The sequence below is a fragment of the Cygnus atratus genome, chromosome 4 (genome assembly GCF_013377495.2).
Source record: "Cygnus atratus isolate AKBS03 ecotype Queensland, Australia chromosome 4, CAtr_DNAZoo_HiC_assembly, whole genome shotgun sequence".
Classification (NCBI taxonomy): domain Eukaryota; kingdom Metazoa; phylum Chordata; class Aves; order Anseriformes; family Anatidae; genus Cygnus; species Cygnus atratus.
This window is the reverse complement of record NC_066365.1, coordinates 58,965,474-58,981,898: the sequence shown is the minus strand read 5'-3', so window position 1 is coordinate 58,981,898 and position 16,425 is coordinate 58,965,474.

The following is a 16,425-nucleotide window of genomic DNA, read 5'->3' as shown; positions in this document are numbered from 1 at the left end:
CACTCTTGCGCATGACGAACCTTTCCTTAAGGGATACAGATACTTAACTCCAACAGCAGGCGCTTTATAGTAAATATAATAAAATGGTATTCTACCTGTGCTAGACAATTCATAATGAACTGGGAATTTGTGCATGATTCATGACCTCTGCTTTTCATATTTCATTAAACTTTATAAAATAGCCTGGAAAACTGGCGTGAATCTCCACACAAGCCTTTCAAATTGTTACATCATTGTAGAGACATACTTTCAAAATATGAGCATTTTGTTTTACTCATATAAGAATATTTTCTTCAAACAGCATGACAAACACCTCTACGGCCAAACCTTATTTTCTCTTAACAAATCCTGTAGCCTCTCTGCAGATAGCAGGTTTCCGTGAATGTCAGCTAAAAGCAGCATTTTTGACAGAGCCATGAATAAATGGCTCAAAAGTTACCATTTTCAAAGAACAGGCAGTAAAGATTTTTCTTTAGCAAAAGAAGGGTATTAAGAGTACGTATTCATTATAGCATACAAAATTTGTCTGCTTTTTGGTACAGCATTGCACTCTATAGGATAAAATGGTAAGTAGTTATATCTTCTTTCCTTTTCAGGGCTTATGGCAGTTAACATCAATTAATAGCTGGCCCATGAACTGTTTTTCACATACTGCTGAGGTGCAAGCTATCAATTCTGAGCTGGGACTGCTGGCTGATAACATTTGCAAGATAAAGACCTCCGTGCAGAAGTCTAACCCACAGCTTATGTCCCACTTACATACCTTATCTTCAGCTCGTTACATGAGAATCAGCAACCTCAGTGATATGTATCTCTCTTCTATTAAATATGTTTTCCAAACTATTGTGCACCACAACCTTCTATTTTCTCATCTTAAATGAACTTTACTGCTCATTACTCCCTCACTTATCCCCTGCTTAGTGCTGTACTGAGGCATTAAACAACTCTGCATGCCGGGGACCAATTCCTGACCTTCTTTTTTCCAGCCCAAGTATCACAACAGCTAGGAAAACACCTCCCTAGGGAGTCAAAATTTCATACAAACTTGGTGGTCCTTTTTCATATGTATTTATTCATAGGAAGCAGGTCATTTTGTAACCTAAATATGGTTCTCAAGCAACCCAAATTTCCCAATCCTAATTAAAATTTTCAACCTAAATGGGCAATGGCGAGAAAGGAAAGGTTTTCTTATTATTTCTAAAGCATCACTAAAAATAAACAAGCACAATAAATTGGAAAAAATGTGAGAACAACAGTGGAGAACTGACACCAACCCAGCAGAGGAATTCAGAGCTAAGATAAATGCTCTAACCTTAATGCACCTTCACGGTGCCTAGTCATCTGCAGGGACCTTTGAAGAAGGAGTGCTTTTGCATATCAAGTGAACTGAAATACCTTGAGTGGACGCAATAGGGCAAATTAAAGCTGCAAGGGCAGCTTTAGCTCAGAGCACTCGGGGTTTGTCCACTGCACGTTTGTCTTTGAGATCCCTTGCTCGTGCGTGGTTCGTTTTGCACAGAAATGTAACGGTCTGCTGTAGAAACACTGTGGGGTACACACAGGCCTTGGAAGGAGCTGAGAGTACAGCAGGTTGCCTGGGCTGATGTATCCTGTGCCCATTTCCATAGCTTTTGCTTTCAGTAAGCCCTCTTTGCCCTTGCAATTAGCCACACTGAGCTCACGGACTCCAGGTGGCAGAACAAGGCACGTAGTTTTCAAGCTTACCTTGAACCAGTCCTGAAAAATCCTCCTACTAGTTTTCTCTAATATTTCTTTCCTAGTAGCAGGGCTGTTCTGCCGCATAGGACACCTCTTCTGTTCTCTAGAGCTTCTGCTCACTTTACAGCAATCCCTTGAAGGCCCCCTGAGGTTGCTCTTTGTGAAGAAAGACACATTCTGAGTGGGCACAGACGTCTTTGCGAGCTCTCGCGCTGCAGCTTACTCATTTCCTTGCTCCACTGTGGTTCTAACCTTCTTTCAGATTAAGAGCAATTTACATCTCTTTAACTAGACATATTGGTGTTATTACCATTGCAGTCCTATTGATTGCAATGCTGCACTTAGCATCACTGTTCCAATTTTATCATCCTTAGTCATTCTTGCATGACTGTATATTTATGTACGAGTTCTATTATTTAAATTAGTATATAACATTAGAAAGGAAACATGACAAAATTAAAACAGAGTGGAAAGCACAAAAGAATGATGCCAAAATGCTGAAAATAATGCTTTCTTTTTCTAGGACATACCAGCGCTCGGTTATTTGGATTTCTTTTAAAGGGAGTGTTGTTATTGGTTATTTTGAGACATCATAGCCATGAAACAATGTAATCAACCTTGAAAACAGGGAAATGATTATTTAAAGGTTTCATATTCTGCTCTACGCTACAACACAAAAAGGCAAAGAAAATGTTCCAATAGGTGTATCTCTAAAGTACTACAAAGACTTGTGACAGCCGGTGTTTACAAGAAAATGACAGAGTAAGACAAACACTGTTAAGAATCAAAAACCGTTGTTTCTACCACACGATTGCAATAACCAAGAAATCATGAATGTACACTCTGGAAAAATAGTCCACAACTTCCGTGAACTCTGCAAAGTGAACAATAATGGATCATGACATCAATCAGATTGCATGACCCCATTAGGCATTTCACTGTGCAAAACTGGAGAGCAAAGACAAGCCTGACTCCAAGTCACACACCAGAGGCTTCAGCCAGTACCCGAAATACAGCAAAACAGATTTTTCTAAATTTGTGAAGTGTCAGCTAAAGTCTGCCTCCCAACATTAGCTCAACTCTTGCCATTTCCACCGTTCTGATTCTTACCTTTGTAATAAAATCCCCATCAAAAACATATGCTACGGCAGAAAACTGCCTGCACCTTTCCAGGGCCCCAGCTCTGTCACGGTTACTGCTGCCTTTTAACTGGCCTGCAAAACTGAAGAAAAAAGCTTACAATGATCCCAAGCGTTCACAAGTTTATTGACCAACTGGAATTACACCACCTGTGCTCCTCCATAAGCAAAAATGATCTCAGCACAGCTCGTGATGAACCCAGCAGAGACTACTGCCATTCCTATACTGTAACTTGGTACACCTGCAATTCAATGACCCCATTAAAAATATATACCCACCATTCCCCTGAGGCTCACGGTGAATATCTTAAAATGGTGTCAGTCAGTCTAATGAGAGACAGAAATACTTTGCCTTTTGAAAAAAAAATTGATCAAACGGTCTTTGAATGTTTGATAACACAAATAAGACCACGCAGATATAGCACATCAAAATTCAGGAACTGCCGTGATCAATAAGCAGGCCATTCAGCAAAGCCACTTTCATTAATTAAGATAAGGAAGTGTTATTTCTTAAGACAGATGCAAAACGACAGTCACGTGTTTTTACTTTATGTTAACGTCTTGACCCAATCTGGGCAAAAACAGTATGCTTCGTCTCTTTTAAACACAAAAACCCCACTTACTACCAGTCAGTGGTCACAGCTGGCCAGCATTTTAGTTTTAAAGGGAAATGTGCTTTCGCAATCAGACCACCACAAGTCAGCCCGTGCATGTTCCTAAGATCGGCTTTTGCTTTGGAGCCCTGCTGCTCGTGGACTACCTTTCAACCTGGACTACCTTTCAACGTGGACTACAAACAAAGCTTAAGTACACTATTGCTTAATGCTCCCAGCGGGGAAGCGGACCTAACAAATCCTCATCCTTTTCATTTACAGCCAGAAGGGAAACAACACATAAGCCTTTTTAAATTGTAATATGGGGTCTTGTGAGCGACCAAGATATGAGAATCTGAAAGAGAAACCGAGGAAAAGTGGATTAGGTTAATTGTGTATCCCCCGTGCGCTTCCCACCAAAACCGGACAGCTCCCAGTCAAACCACCATGGGAAGGAATGAAAGAACATGTATGCCTACAAAAGCATAGGACATCAGACTTGCCTCCTCATGCTGTCTTTCCTCCTCATTTTCTCCTTCTCAAAGCACAAGTTTTCACCGGATCTTGAGAATCCTTCCTTTCAGAGCACCTTCACAAATGAAAAACCTAAACCACTCACCCACTGAACACCCAGCTACAGACGCTGCCCCTTAGTTAGCCTCTCGGATCGCCTACCGCATCCTTGGAATGCTCTTGCTAAACCTGGATGCCCACCAGTGCTGAGGACGGAGCTCTTCCAGACTGGATGCCCACCGGGGCTGAGGAAGGAGTTCTTCCCAAATTGAATGCCCACGGGTGCTGAGGCTGCTCCAGCTCCATGCATGATCTGCGTGCACCAAGCCCTTCCCATCCTGCCTGCCAAAGCTTGCCAGAACCACGTGTGAGATGTAGGAGCAAAACGTGGCGGACAGAAGGAGAGGCAAAGACAACAGGACACCTTATGCCGTCACTGGCAGTTTTAGAGAGAAAGGCCTGCCCTGATGCAAAGACAAACTGTTTTCAGAGCAAAAATGTTTTAGCCCGCAACTCACATCTATAAACTTTCCCATAACGAAACAAAGCAAATAACACCTAACTCTTCCCTGCAGAAAGCGAGTCATAACTCCAAATTTGTTAGTGTTGTTTTTTTTTTTTAATCAAATCTAAATCAATCAGGCTTAACAGGGAGAGGATTTCAAAACTGAGATGCAATCAGGAATGGAATTTAAACTGATCTAACCTATATGCTCATAACAGACCAAAATCTGGCCTGACACAGGAATGATGGAGGTTCAGAGTTTAATAGTTTGGTAATTCAGAAAGACAGGGAAGAGCTGATCCATATAATCCAATGAATGTCAGGATCAGGATTTAAAACTCAGTCCAGCACATAACTAAGTGACAACGTAATGGCAGAAGAAGCACAGGAGCACATTCCGAATAAAGCTAGTGCTGGTTAGCACCTTACCTGGATAATTCTCCTCTGTGCTATTCACACTCTAAAAGATTTATTAAAAATAAAACACTGGAGAACTGTAGAGGATGTTCACCAGTTTACGACACAAACAGGATAAGCATCTGCAGGCACAATACAGAACAAGCTATCTAGAGCTTCTGCTTGCAGTGTCTTGATTTTAAAAAGGCATTTGTGTCTGTGTAATAGAAAGCAATATCGATTAATGAAAATATACCTCGTCATACAGCAGGTCAAAATGACTGATACATGACAAAACAGATTTGATGAGCTGCGTTAGTAATCTTCACAAAGTTATTTGGCATTTATAATAACTCAGAATTTATTTTCACACTACCTGATAGGGGGCAGCTCATACTATTATTAACAAAATACCAACAACTGATTCAGCCTCTAAGTCAACTCTATTTACAGTTCGTCATTCCATTATAACAAAGCAGCACTGGCAGAGACACAAGAATTCATCATTATAAAGATCGTTTTTTACATACAGGCAGAGACAGGCAAATACAAACACATTTTGGAATAAGGGAAGGTGTTGTTACCTAATAAAGAAAGAAGAGACGTCTAAAGTGGAGAACTGGATGATTTTACACTAACTCAAACCGTTCACCAAAGCATGCAGTGTAGAAATACCGTCACGGCACTGAGGAAGATGGACTCTTCTCCACCCCACTGCGTTCCCACGTAACCCAATGAAGGGTCCCCAGAAAGCCATTCTCCGTGACACCAGCAGACATCTAACAGTACAATGAAAGATGAAGCCTTTCGGTGCAAAGGGAAGTCACTGGGTTTTCGAGCCACAACCTTTTAACATGTTAATAAGACAGCAGGTACTATGGTAGGAAAAAATGCACAATAGGGTCCAATTCCCTAAGCTTTCACCAGTTAGTCATACTTGTGCCATCCGAAAGCTTCTCAGAGGAAGGCTAACACTCTGTGAGTCAAATTAGCTAAGGAAATATGCTTAAATTGTGACTTGTAACTGAAACACAGCTGTTTTCGTTGCACAGACAGTGGCTACAATAGACAGGCATAGAGTCTGTGTTTTTTTATTTTTAAATAATAACCAAAAAGCAATGACCACTAACAAAAGAGCCAAATTTGAAAATTAGTATCAAATATATATAACTTTGAGAACTCTCCTCCATCAGAGAATTGATTCAGGATTTATGCAAGTGATGGTCTTGGCAACCCCTCCCAGAGCAGTCTACCACAGGTACTCTTCACAGACTAACAAGAGATCAGGATGCCCTTGGAAATCTCTCTAATTAACAATAAACTGCTTTTACAATTGAAAATGCACCCTCAAACCCTGGTGGCACTACGACGACGTCAATTCCTGATCCACACGCTTCACCGTGTGCAATGTCTTTGGAAACCAAGGGCAACAACAACCTGGGAAATATTTTTCAACATTTGGACCGCTGCCACCAAATCAATAATGGTGGAACAAAATGAATTACAAGATTCCACAGCCTCAATCACAGAAGTAGAGAGTAAGCCAAAAAGAGAAACCACAACTTACATTGAGAGACTAGTTGGACTGAATTGTATGTAGACTTGGATCTAATTAAATGAGACTCAGGGCAAAGGTGAGGCAGAATCATTTGATGGCTTGCGTGGAATTGGTCAACACAGACGGGTGCTCAGCACGTGAAAGATCTACGTAATCTCTCCTGATCAGGCCAGAGGAACTGACATGACCCCCACACCTGAAGGGCAGGCAATGTCACAAGGAAGGGGAAAGGTTTTCCTCTTAAGATTTTTATGACATTCCTCAAAAGTTTTTCCACAGGACTCTGGTTTTCAACACTTTGGGAACACAGTACAAAACGATTTAGGGGAAATTCAAATTGGAGAAGGCTATGAAATACAGGTGTGTGAAAAGCAGCAGCCTTCTCACAAAGATACACCACGCTTTGCTCTGATGCAACTGCCCTCAACGTTTCTGCCTTAAAAGAGACCATACAGCAAAATGCCCTTCTAAAATGGACAAAATTGTTCTCTGAGTATCCTCACACTGTTCTCAGAACCACTTGCACTGACTTCCACTGTACCTCCAGCTCCAGCATCAGATTTAGCCTTAAAATACTGCATTTCTCCAGTGATCTCTAAAATTGTTTTGGTGATGGTGAGGAGGATATAGAGCTGCTTATTTCGTCATTGATGCTGCTTCTGTAAACCAAACTTATGCGCGGAATAAGAAAGTCCTGCATCAATGCTGAAGAGCTCATTGTGGGAACGATGACTTGCGCTTACACCTGTATGACTGCTGGATACACTAGAGAAGATTGCATTAAAATTTCATGGCTGGTGCTTAGGTCAAAGAAACAGCAGAGAGCTACAATATAATCTACTGCTTTTTCGTAGAGGCACCGTGAGCCAGGCAAGCACACATTAACATTTACAAACACAGGCTCAAAATGCATATAAGTAATACCGAGGCATTTGAAATACACTTCAGCAACAACGGACGGGGACCCTGATTTTAACCTTGCATTATTGAGTCTTAATTTCCAAACACAATTTGCCATCCTTTGCTTCCATTTTCTCCTCACAAAAAGGATAAACTGCTCAAATAACGTTGATAGCTTTAAAATCAAAAGTAATAAGCAAAATGGTACCTAGTAGGCTAAACACATGAATCTCAAAACATCCTTTACTCTTCTTTCCAGCTGCATTCATTAAAGGATAGAGCTAGCTCTAATACAGGAAATTATAGACCTTCTGTGAGAAATGTATGTCAGGTGCCAAAAGCATTTAAATTCTATCTTTTTCCAATTCATGAAGCTCATTGTAGCATTGTATTGTTGCATTATTAGATTTATGCATTTAGCAAGCAAGCATATTATAAGAGTGGTTGTAAGTAATTACTCTTTTCTAGAAATTACTCTTTTCTAGCAGGAGCCACAGCATTGTCCATGGTACGTCATTTTTATGAGAAAAATAGTCTGTTTTTTAAAAGAGACTTCAATGTTTAAATAAACATCCAAATATCTCATTTCTGAATAAACCACAGTCCTAACTTGTGGAAAGAGCAAAGCTGATAAAAACAGAGGATAAATGCCATAATTTGTCCATTACAGTGTATTGGCTTTGAGACCCTATCTGGGAAAGGTTGTTTGTATTCAGACATCACATTCATTTGGGGATTATGTCTGTGTAAGACACCATTTTATACATGATGTTGAAGACTAGAAAATTCAAAAAAAGTTTCTCAATTCTTTGTAACTTTTTGATCTAGCTTCTTGCAAGGGTCACTGTATGTATCGAACATTCTTTGAGGAAATTATGGTGATTAAACATTTGATTAGTCTAATTGCTTAATGGCTTTAACAGTTTGCAAAACTTCCCACTTGGAGCTTTGTGGAGAGTGTTCTTAAATCGACATCCACAAAATGCTCACTGTTGGAAATGTCATTCTGCATTGGGATGCTGGCGTTGCCCAGACAGTGCTCCCAACTTCATAGGTGGCTCCATCTCCCAAAGTTTTTCAACACATTTATGTAGTCTTTCCTCAGACAAACTTCCACACAGATCAGTGACAGGTTTCCATAAGCAAGATCTTCACTGTCTGTATGACCGTAAGTACCTAATCCATCTGCTTCTTGCACTCACAATTCTCCACAAACACTTAAAAGACAGAACCACATATGAAATTCTTCTCACTGTAAAAATAAAACTAAATAAACTTTATCAGTTAAATGTATTTGCACGATATGTTTTCTGGAAACAAATCCAGTGGCACTTTTCCCACTCCTAGTGACTTCAGTGAGTGAGTAACCCTCCCAGCGCTCGGGTGAGCAATGGCTCCACGTGGCACTAATGACTGCAGGACCAACACGTTTACAAATGTCTGCACTGAGCCACAGAATTTTACCATTCCTCCTTAAGATTCATGGTGTAACTACATCCCAGGGAAATCTTTCATAAATTTTAAACTTTAATTTTATAATTTAAACCCAGATACTAATACAATGGCACTTGTGGTACTTCACACCCAGGAAGGGACTTTGCCCAGTTACACACAAATAAAGCCTGTATCTGTCTCAATACTCGTGCCCTTGCTCACATGCCTCATGCAAGATTTTCACTGGAAGTATGTGGGTTACGTGAGTGTTTACTTAGGCTTGATTCTGCAAGACATTAAATGTAATCAGCTCCAGAGAGCAGCAGCGTAACACAAAGTGGTCCAGAACTGTTGCCAGCTGACATCTAACGTTCACTGCTGCAAGTACTGAAGTCTACACAAACTTTGCCATGGTTTCAATGAGCACATGAACGGATCCTAAAGTCTGTAAAGTCTACTGTGGTCTGCTGGAATGGAAACCATCATTGAAATATAAGGGGTTATTGTTAGCATTTTATACAGAAGAATCTGTCAAGGAAACAACAGAGTAAATTTTTTTTTTCCATTTAATTACCTGATGCTCACTTTGCTTCACTCCGCTTTCCCCAGCTAAGAGCAGCAAGAAAGTAAGACACCCCACTAACTATCCTGTTGGTAAAGCTAAAGAAGAGCAAAAAGCGTTTTATGGCACACCCCGCTTTTACAGATGCTGTTAAAACATTATTGCTGAGTACCTGGGCAGTATTTAAATAAACCTTTCCGAAAGAGGATTTTTACATGATCAAAATATAAATTAAACTATCCAAATTTCATGCTGCTAATTAAAATAACCACTGTAGGAGGTCAAATTAGTTACAAAGCTGAAGTAAACATTATGCTTTCTTATTGAATAGTAGCTGATTAATTTTATATCCCATTTACATCTATTTGCTAATATCATCCAAACCTGATAAAGGCCACAATTAGAGGCTCCTAACTGATAGGGATACATAAGTTTTAGGACACCAGCAAGCTTTCTTGTTTTTATACAGAAACAACAGCATAAAACTTGCACTCTAAAAATCTGCCAGCATTGGAAACTAGGAGTAAGAAATACGCAGTCCTTTATGTGGACTTATATGTTTTTCTGGATCAAAACGTTTTACCCCAGAGTCATAATACTGGAATTATGTCTTAAAATACGAGCTGTGAGACATCTGTAAGGGTCCATAAATGGTTAAACGTACATTATATTTATGGTCTCCTAATAAAAAAAGTAGTGTTCATGAGAGAAATATACTAATAGCTTATTTTGGTGCCAGGAGCAAGCTTAAAAGTCACTTTTATTCAGAAATGATCATTTTAATTTTAATGGATGATACAGTTTCATTTCAACCAGCTGTTCAAGATCAATTTTTCTCCTGACAATACAACTCAGAAAAAACTCAATTCTTAACATCCAAGTTGCCTAAAAAGTCAATCTAAATACACCTCAAGACAAGTGATAATCTTGTCATGGTTGATTACACAACTTGTACCACAACCTTACGAGTTTATGGAAACCCATGGAAATGATTAAGCTCACTTGGCCTAAAAAATGAGCTACAAATGCACAGAGCTCTCCTTTTGGTGCCTTTAGAACAAGGATCAAAGTGAAAAATGAAAACCTGGGTAATGCAGACCTCCCTACCTTGCATTGGCAGGCAGTAGGCAAGGCACTGGTGCATTTCAAGGTCTTGCAAGTACAAGGTCTCATTAGATACAATATCCTTAACAACCCAGCAGCGAGCCACTCTCAAGATTGTCTTTCACCCTATATACTATATAGCAATTGAGAGCAGTCGGGGTGCCCTTGTCTTCTCTCAGATGAGCAAAATGAATTGGACCCAGGGAAGGCTTCTGCAGTGTAGACTCTCATCTATGAAATTTTCTTACTGAAGCAGTCTGTAAGCTTTTCCACAGTTACTTAATTAGTTCATTTTCCTTCTACTCTGGGCAGAAGCATTTCTCGATCAGACTGAAATCTGGTAGAGAGGTTGCAGTCTGCTCACTGGTCCTAATCTATTTACGAGATGAATGAAGCGCACCAATGCTTCTCCAGTGGTGGCGGCTGCTTAGGAAATCACTGTGCAGGGGAACCTCTGCTGCCTTGTCATGGGCTGCAAAGATTGCACAGCACAATGCCACTGTATCGTGCCAGTGGGGCACTGCTGATTACACTTGGTAGTGCTACTATTAAACAAACAAGGTAGGTATTCTTGTTGCTTTTGTTACTTTTACAAGAAAAACTAACTTTCAAAATAAATTAAGGTAGACTTTCCACCACTTGTACACCATTCTTCTTTCTTTTCGCTCACTTGCTGGCCAATTTGCAGCAGTCGGTAGCGTGCTCCTGCTCCCTCAGGGCCTGCCTGCTCTCACAGCTCTGCTGGCTGCCAGAGCCCCTAGGGATGCACTCGGCAGCAGCGAGCTGTCCTTCCAACACCACTGCCTCTGTGTGGAAACTGGAAATCCCACAGACTACTCAGGATGGCAAACCCCAGCCTTTTCTTTTGCTGAGCCGCAGGTACAGCTCCCAGCCAGCAAGCCCCCACAGGGAATTAGCTGTGTGACAACTCACGGGTGCCAGCAGCAGTGTTTGGATGGACACTTAGCTACGGAGCTGTGGTCAGCTGCTCCTGTGAAGCAGAACTGCAGAGTGCAAAGCACAGGCTGTTCCCATACATTATTTTAATCTTCCCACCACGAATAGTATTGGATTTTTGGTTTACGTCTAATGTAAACGTGGAAAACTCTTTTTTTCACTGAAATAAAATTCACTTTTCCCCCATAATAAAAAAATAAATGGCAATCGACAAATATTGTTTCTGACTCTATAATAAAATGTGCATTTAGCCAAGAGTTTAAGTTAAAGCTGAAAGTATTTACACACTTGCCAACAGGATTGTATTCCAAGAAGATGTCTCTCAACAGCTAAAGATAGACCTAAGCCAGAAATTTGCACAGAGATAACCTAACACAACATTCAAAGATTTTTGCCTCTTGGCTTTAGGTCAGGGTCATTTCCACCGACACCCTGGCCAAGCAAGGCGGGTGTCTTTCAACCTCGGGTCCCTGGACCGGAGCAGCATTAAGCCTTCCGTCAGCACCACACTCCCTCCTGATGCCTGTAGCACACACGGTGGCTTTATACAGCACCAGTCTGTAGCTGGGATCCAAAGACTACCTAGCAGGTAAAACAGAAGGAAGATCTCATGACAGGAGGTCAAAGCCACATGAAATCTGACTAGAAATGAAGCTGCCTGTATGGGTAATTAATTGCTGTATGAGCAATTACCATGGGACGCAGTACACTGCCTGTCACTACTGATTTTCAGGATCAGACATTTTTCCTAAGAGAGGTTCTAGATCAACAACGAACTAAATCTGGTGTGGGTTCAAGGAGCGTGTTTATGTTATGGATCAAACTAGATGGTCACAGTGGTCCCTTCAGGCATCACCACCATGAACCTGTGTGTAAACCTCTGTCTGCCACAGCTGCCAGTTGTTCATGTAGTTCAAGGAGAGCAAGAACCAGACCCTCAACAAAGAAGAAAAGACCGCGCCAGAAACTGGTAGCATCCTATCAAATGTACAACCTGTCCTTATTCTTAGCTGAATTCCCATAATAAGCAGAAACTCCAGTGGGCACGCAGTGAACGTGAAATGGCTGCCAGATGATGGCCCTCATACAGCACCAGGAACGCTAACCGCTCCTGTAATGCAGAGTGACATCTCTAGAAGCCAGCACCACCTCTTTGACTTTCCACGGCGAGGCCCCGGACTGCGCCTCACTTCCTGATATTCGGTTACATCCTGTCTCCTCTGGAAGGAGGCCAAAGTTCCTTTAAAGAATCAAAAACAGTTAAAGTTAGAAATAGAAACCTTACAAAGTTCAGCAGCTGGATCACGTTACATGTTAAGCAGCCCCCTCGAGCCTTCTCCCGCTTAACTCAGTGTGTCAGACCAATGCTTTTGCCCTGCTTCAGAGCAGGCAGTTAATGCACGCTGAGGTGATCAAATGATGTTACCTGCCAGGTTGTGATGGTGGCATAAGCCTCACAAATAAAGCAAACAGCTTTCTTATTTCAGGATGGATCACATGAACAGGACTCGCATCATGTGAGCAGAGGCTGTAGTGCGATGTGACACTGAGACTATTAATTTCAGGAGCCTCTGGAATGTGACATTTCACTGCAGTACACCGAGTCCATCTCCCCCCAAAGCCACATGACCCAACATCTTTTAGCTTTCCGTCTCCTCGATTCAGCTGTTGTAGTGGAAGCATGTAGTAGGACTGGATTTCAAATCATGTACAGAAGGCTCCCACCTATGTCAAATTTTCAGCACGTCTTTGGAAACCCTGCTTTACACCCAAGTTGTAGCTATGACCTTCCTAGCATAACGGCATGTGGCAGGCCGCAGCCCATGCCGCTCGGCCCATGCAGGCAGCGACATGGCACCTGTAGAGACCTTCTGAGACCACTTCCCAGAACCAGCAGGGCCAACACACCTGAGTACTGCACTGACAGACCTCGTCCTTGTCAACCCACACCGCACCAGGCCTTTCTGGCCAGCCGGGCCCAGGTGGCTGGAGCAGTTCGCCATTAGGCACATACTGAGGTGGATCCATGTCCAGGGCTCAGCCTAAGCCCTACAAACCAGCCAGCAAAACCTCCCTCAAATCCAAGTGCGTGTTTAAAGCAAATGTGAAAGGGACACAAGCCTCAGTCCCCCATTAGCGTGAGCAAACAAGTGCACAGGTTTCGCCCAGCACTGTATGCTTCAAATCTTTCATGCCTTTTCTCAGTCAGTCCTTCTGAAACCTCATGTGCAAAGTGCTACATGGAGGTGTGCAGGGTCACGGAGGAGCTCCTGGACAAGACACAGCACACGTCAGGAGGCACGTGTTGTCTGTCTTTCATTTTGGACTACACTGCACTCATAGCACACCATTTCGGGGGGGTGTCGCTTGATTAGAAATCCATGGGATGGTGATTGCCCCAATTAATCTTCCTGACTCCAGCATAGATTAACTTTTAAGATCAGTTCTCAATGTAGGCAATTACAGTTAGCCAATTAGGCAATAACACACAACAATGCATTTCTGAGCAGTTAGAGCACAGACCAATATTACAAAGCCCAGTCCTTCAGGATAACCCATTTCAGCTAAACTATGAGTACAATTACCTTTTCTGCTACATATTATTGCTCCTATTAAACAGAATTTGTAAATACAGATAAGGAAGCCAGCTCTACCTGCATCTGGACCAGGCTTTGCGCCTCACCCTGAGCAACTCATTCAGAGAAAGCCCCATCATCCTCTTATCCATGACAGTAATATTGCTAATAGGAACAATTCAGAATCACGGTTTTGCCTGAAATAAGGACAGCAAGAACCATGTTCCTGGTAGACATACAGGGTCACTGAAAGCCAAAAGGAAGGCTCAGACAAATCTCGTAAATCCTCCTCATAAGGGCATCAAAAATGCCTAACTCATGTTCTCATACAGCCTTGTCAGAGCATCACAGATGTGATATAGCTTGTCAGAGCATCACAGATGTGTTTCTAGGCCCTGATGCAAAGTCTGCTTCCCAAAGCAAATCCCAGTGGTGACCAGCAGGATTTAAATGACCTCTGTAGAATATGCAGGACAGGTTAATAGCTAGGTTTTCACATTTGACAACCAGCAAGCATACCATCCCTCGCTCACCAGCCCTGACAGAAGCACACTAACAGGACAGAGCCAAGCCACCACGTATTTCCTGATCTGTACTAGAGCTGAGCATTTCTGACACTGGGCTTTGGAAAGCTATAGCCCAATAACACTTCTGAAATTTGGGAGAATCTCACTTGCATGAAAAAAAACAAAACAGGTATGAAGATGACATCTTTATTGCCTTCTTTGCTTTTCTGTTTTGTTTTGTTTTTGTTTTTTGTTTGCAACTGGTGCAGGAGGCTGCAGGTGCTGCAGCTGCCTGATTATCATTCCAAAAAGTTCTCTCCCCTTTAGCATTGTATCCTCATATTAATGTTTCTGTGCTTAGCCTTTTTATTTTTAGTGTACTAGAAACACGTAATCTGTGAGCTATATGTATATTCAATAGCACCATCAAATAAATTATTATGGCATGTGTACTTTTTCCCTCCTTTTCTGATTTATAATGGATTTTAGCATTGTTAAAACTGCAGTTAGTCTGTCTACAGTCTCATAACTCTTCTTTCAGTCAAATGAAACCACAGTCTTGCAATTTTTAAACAAAATTACTATTAAAATGACTAGAAATAGGAATTTTAATAAGATTTCTATGTTACAAACATTTTAGCTCAGAAATATTTGGAGTCGGTTGTGGAATAGGATTAGCTTCTGCATATTTTCTTTTAATTTTACATATAAATGAAATATAGGATCTCCAGTCATAATTAAATTTGAACTATTCAAGATTATGACTGTGAAAGTACTCTACACACACATCTACACAGATTACTTACAAGTCAGTCGATTCTGTAGTGTACAGAAGTGTACAGAGCGTGCCAACCCCGAAGACTTTGCAGTTCTTCAGATTCCTACTTGCAGCATAGCTAAAATGTGAGGAAGGCAACTGCTCAGCAAGGGAGAAACTCAGCATACGAGCTTGTGATTGAAGGCTCGGGGTTATGCACTTCACGTGTTAGCAGGTAACAAAGTATTCCGTGTTTTGATTTAAGCTACATTAAATTAATGATGATGATCTGACTGATTAGGACAAGCAAGGAATTGCAGACCTGGGATTTCTCCTGCATCACTGACATCAGTAATAGCTTTGCCATTGATTTTAATGGGATTAGGACAAGGCCACTGATGGACAACAATAAATGAAGGCAAGCAGGTCAGAGTGGAAAGCGGATTTGGGTCCAAGTTTGGGTGGAACAAAGGGTTGGAAGAGAAACTAAAAGCAAAATCGGAAGCAACCAATAAAGTCAACAACACCTGACCTGCAGATAACCAGAACTGCTCTTTTATCTCAACTTAGCACTTCACAGATGTCTTTAACTGCATCTATCTGGTTGAACATAAAAAGTCCAGTGTTTTCAAGATGATGCTACATACCCAGTTATTTGGACACTATTACATCTCACATGGCTTCATTCCTCTGAAATCTAATTTTTAGTCTCTCTTCTCTTATGTATATACCTTGTACCAAAAATAAACAAAGAAATAAACAAATAAAGAGCAGGTAATTCCTTCTGTCTGACCTCAAACATATAAACAACAAAAATGCTTCGCCCATCAGTTTCATAAGTTTAAGGAATCCCACCTTCACGATTACCCATCCTGCCAACATTGCTCAGCGCTGGATCCAGATGTTCCTCTGTTTCTGCTAGCTACAAACCAATCTCATATACTGCAAAACTTCATGCAAACAAACGTCCGAATAGAAATATGACAACAAAGCTAGGACTGATGCTTTTGCGTCACTACAGACAGTACTCACCCAAAGACTCTATCTATTGTACCTAAATTTAAATGGTTCCTTCTGCAATTAAGATGATGGCTTCCACTGGCTTCAGCAATGGAGAATCAGGTTCTAAGAAACTTTCTACACCATCGAATCACCCACTCACTTAAATTTAAGCTTCCACAAGTCACAGACTTAGCAACCTACAGA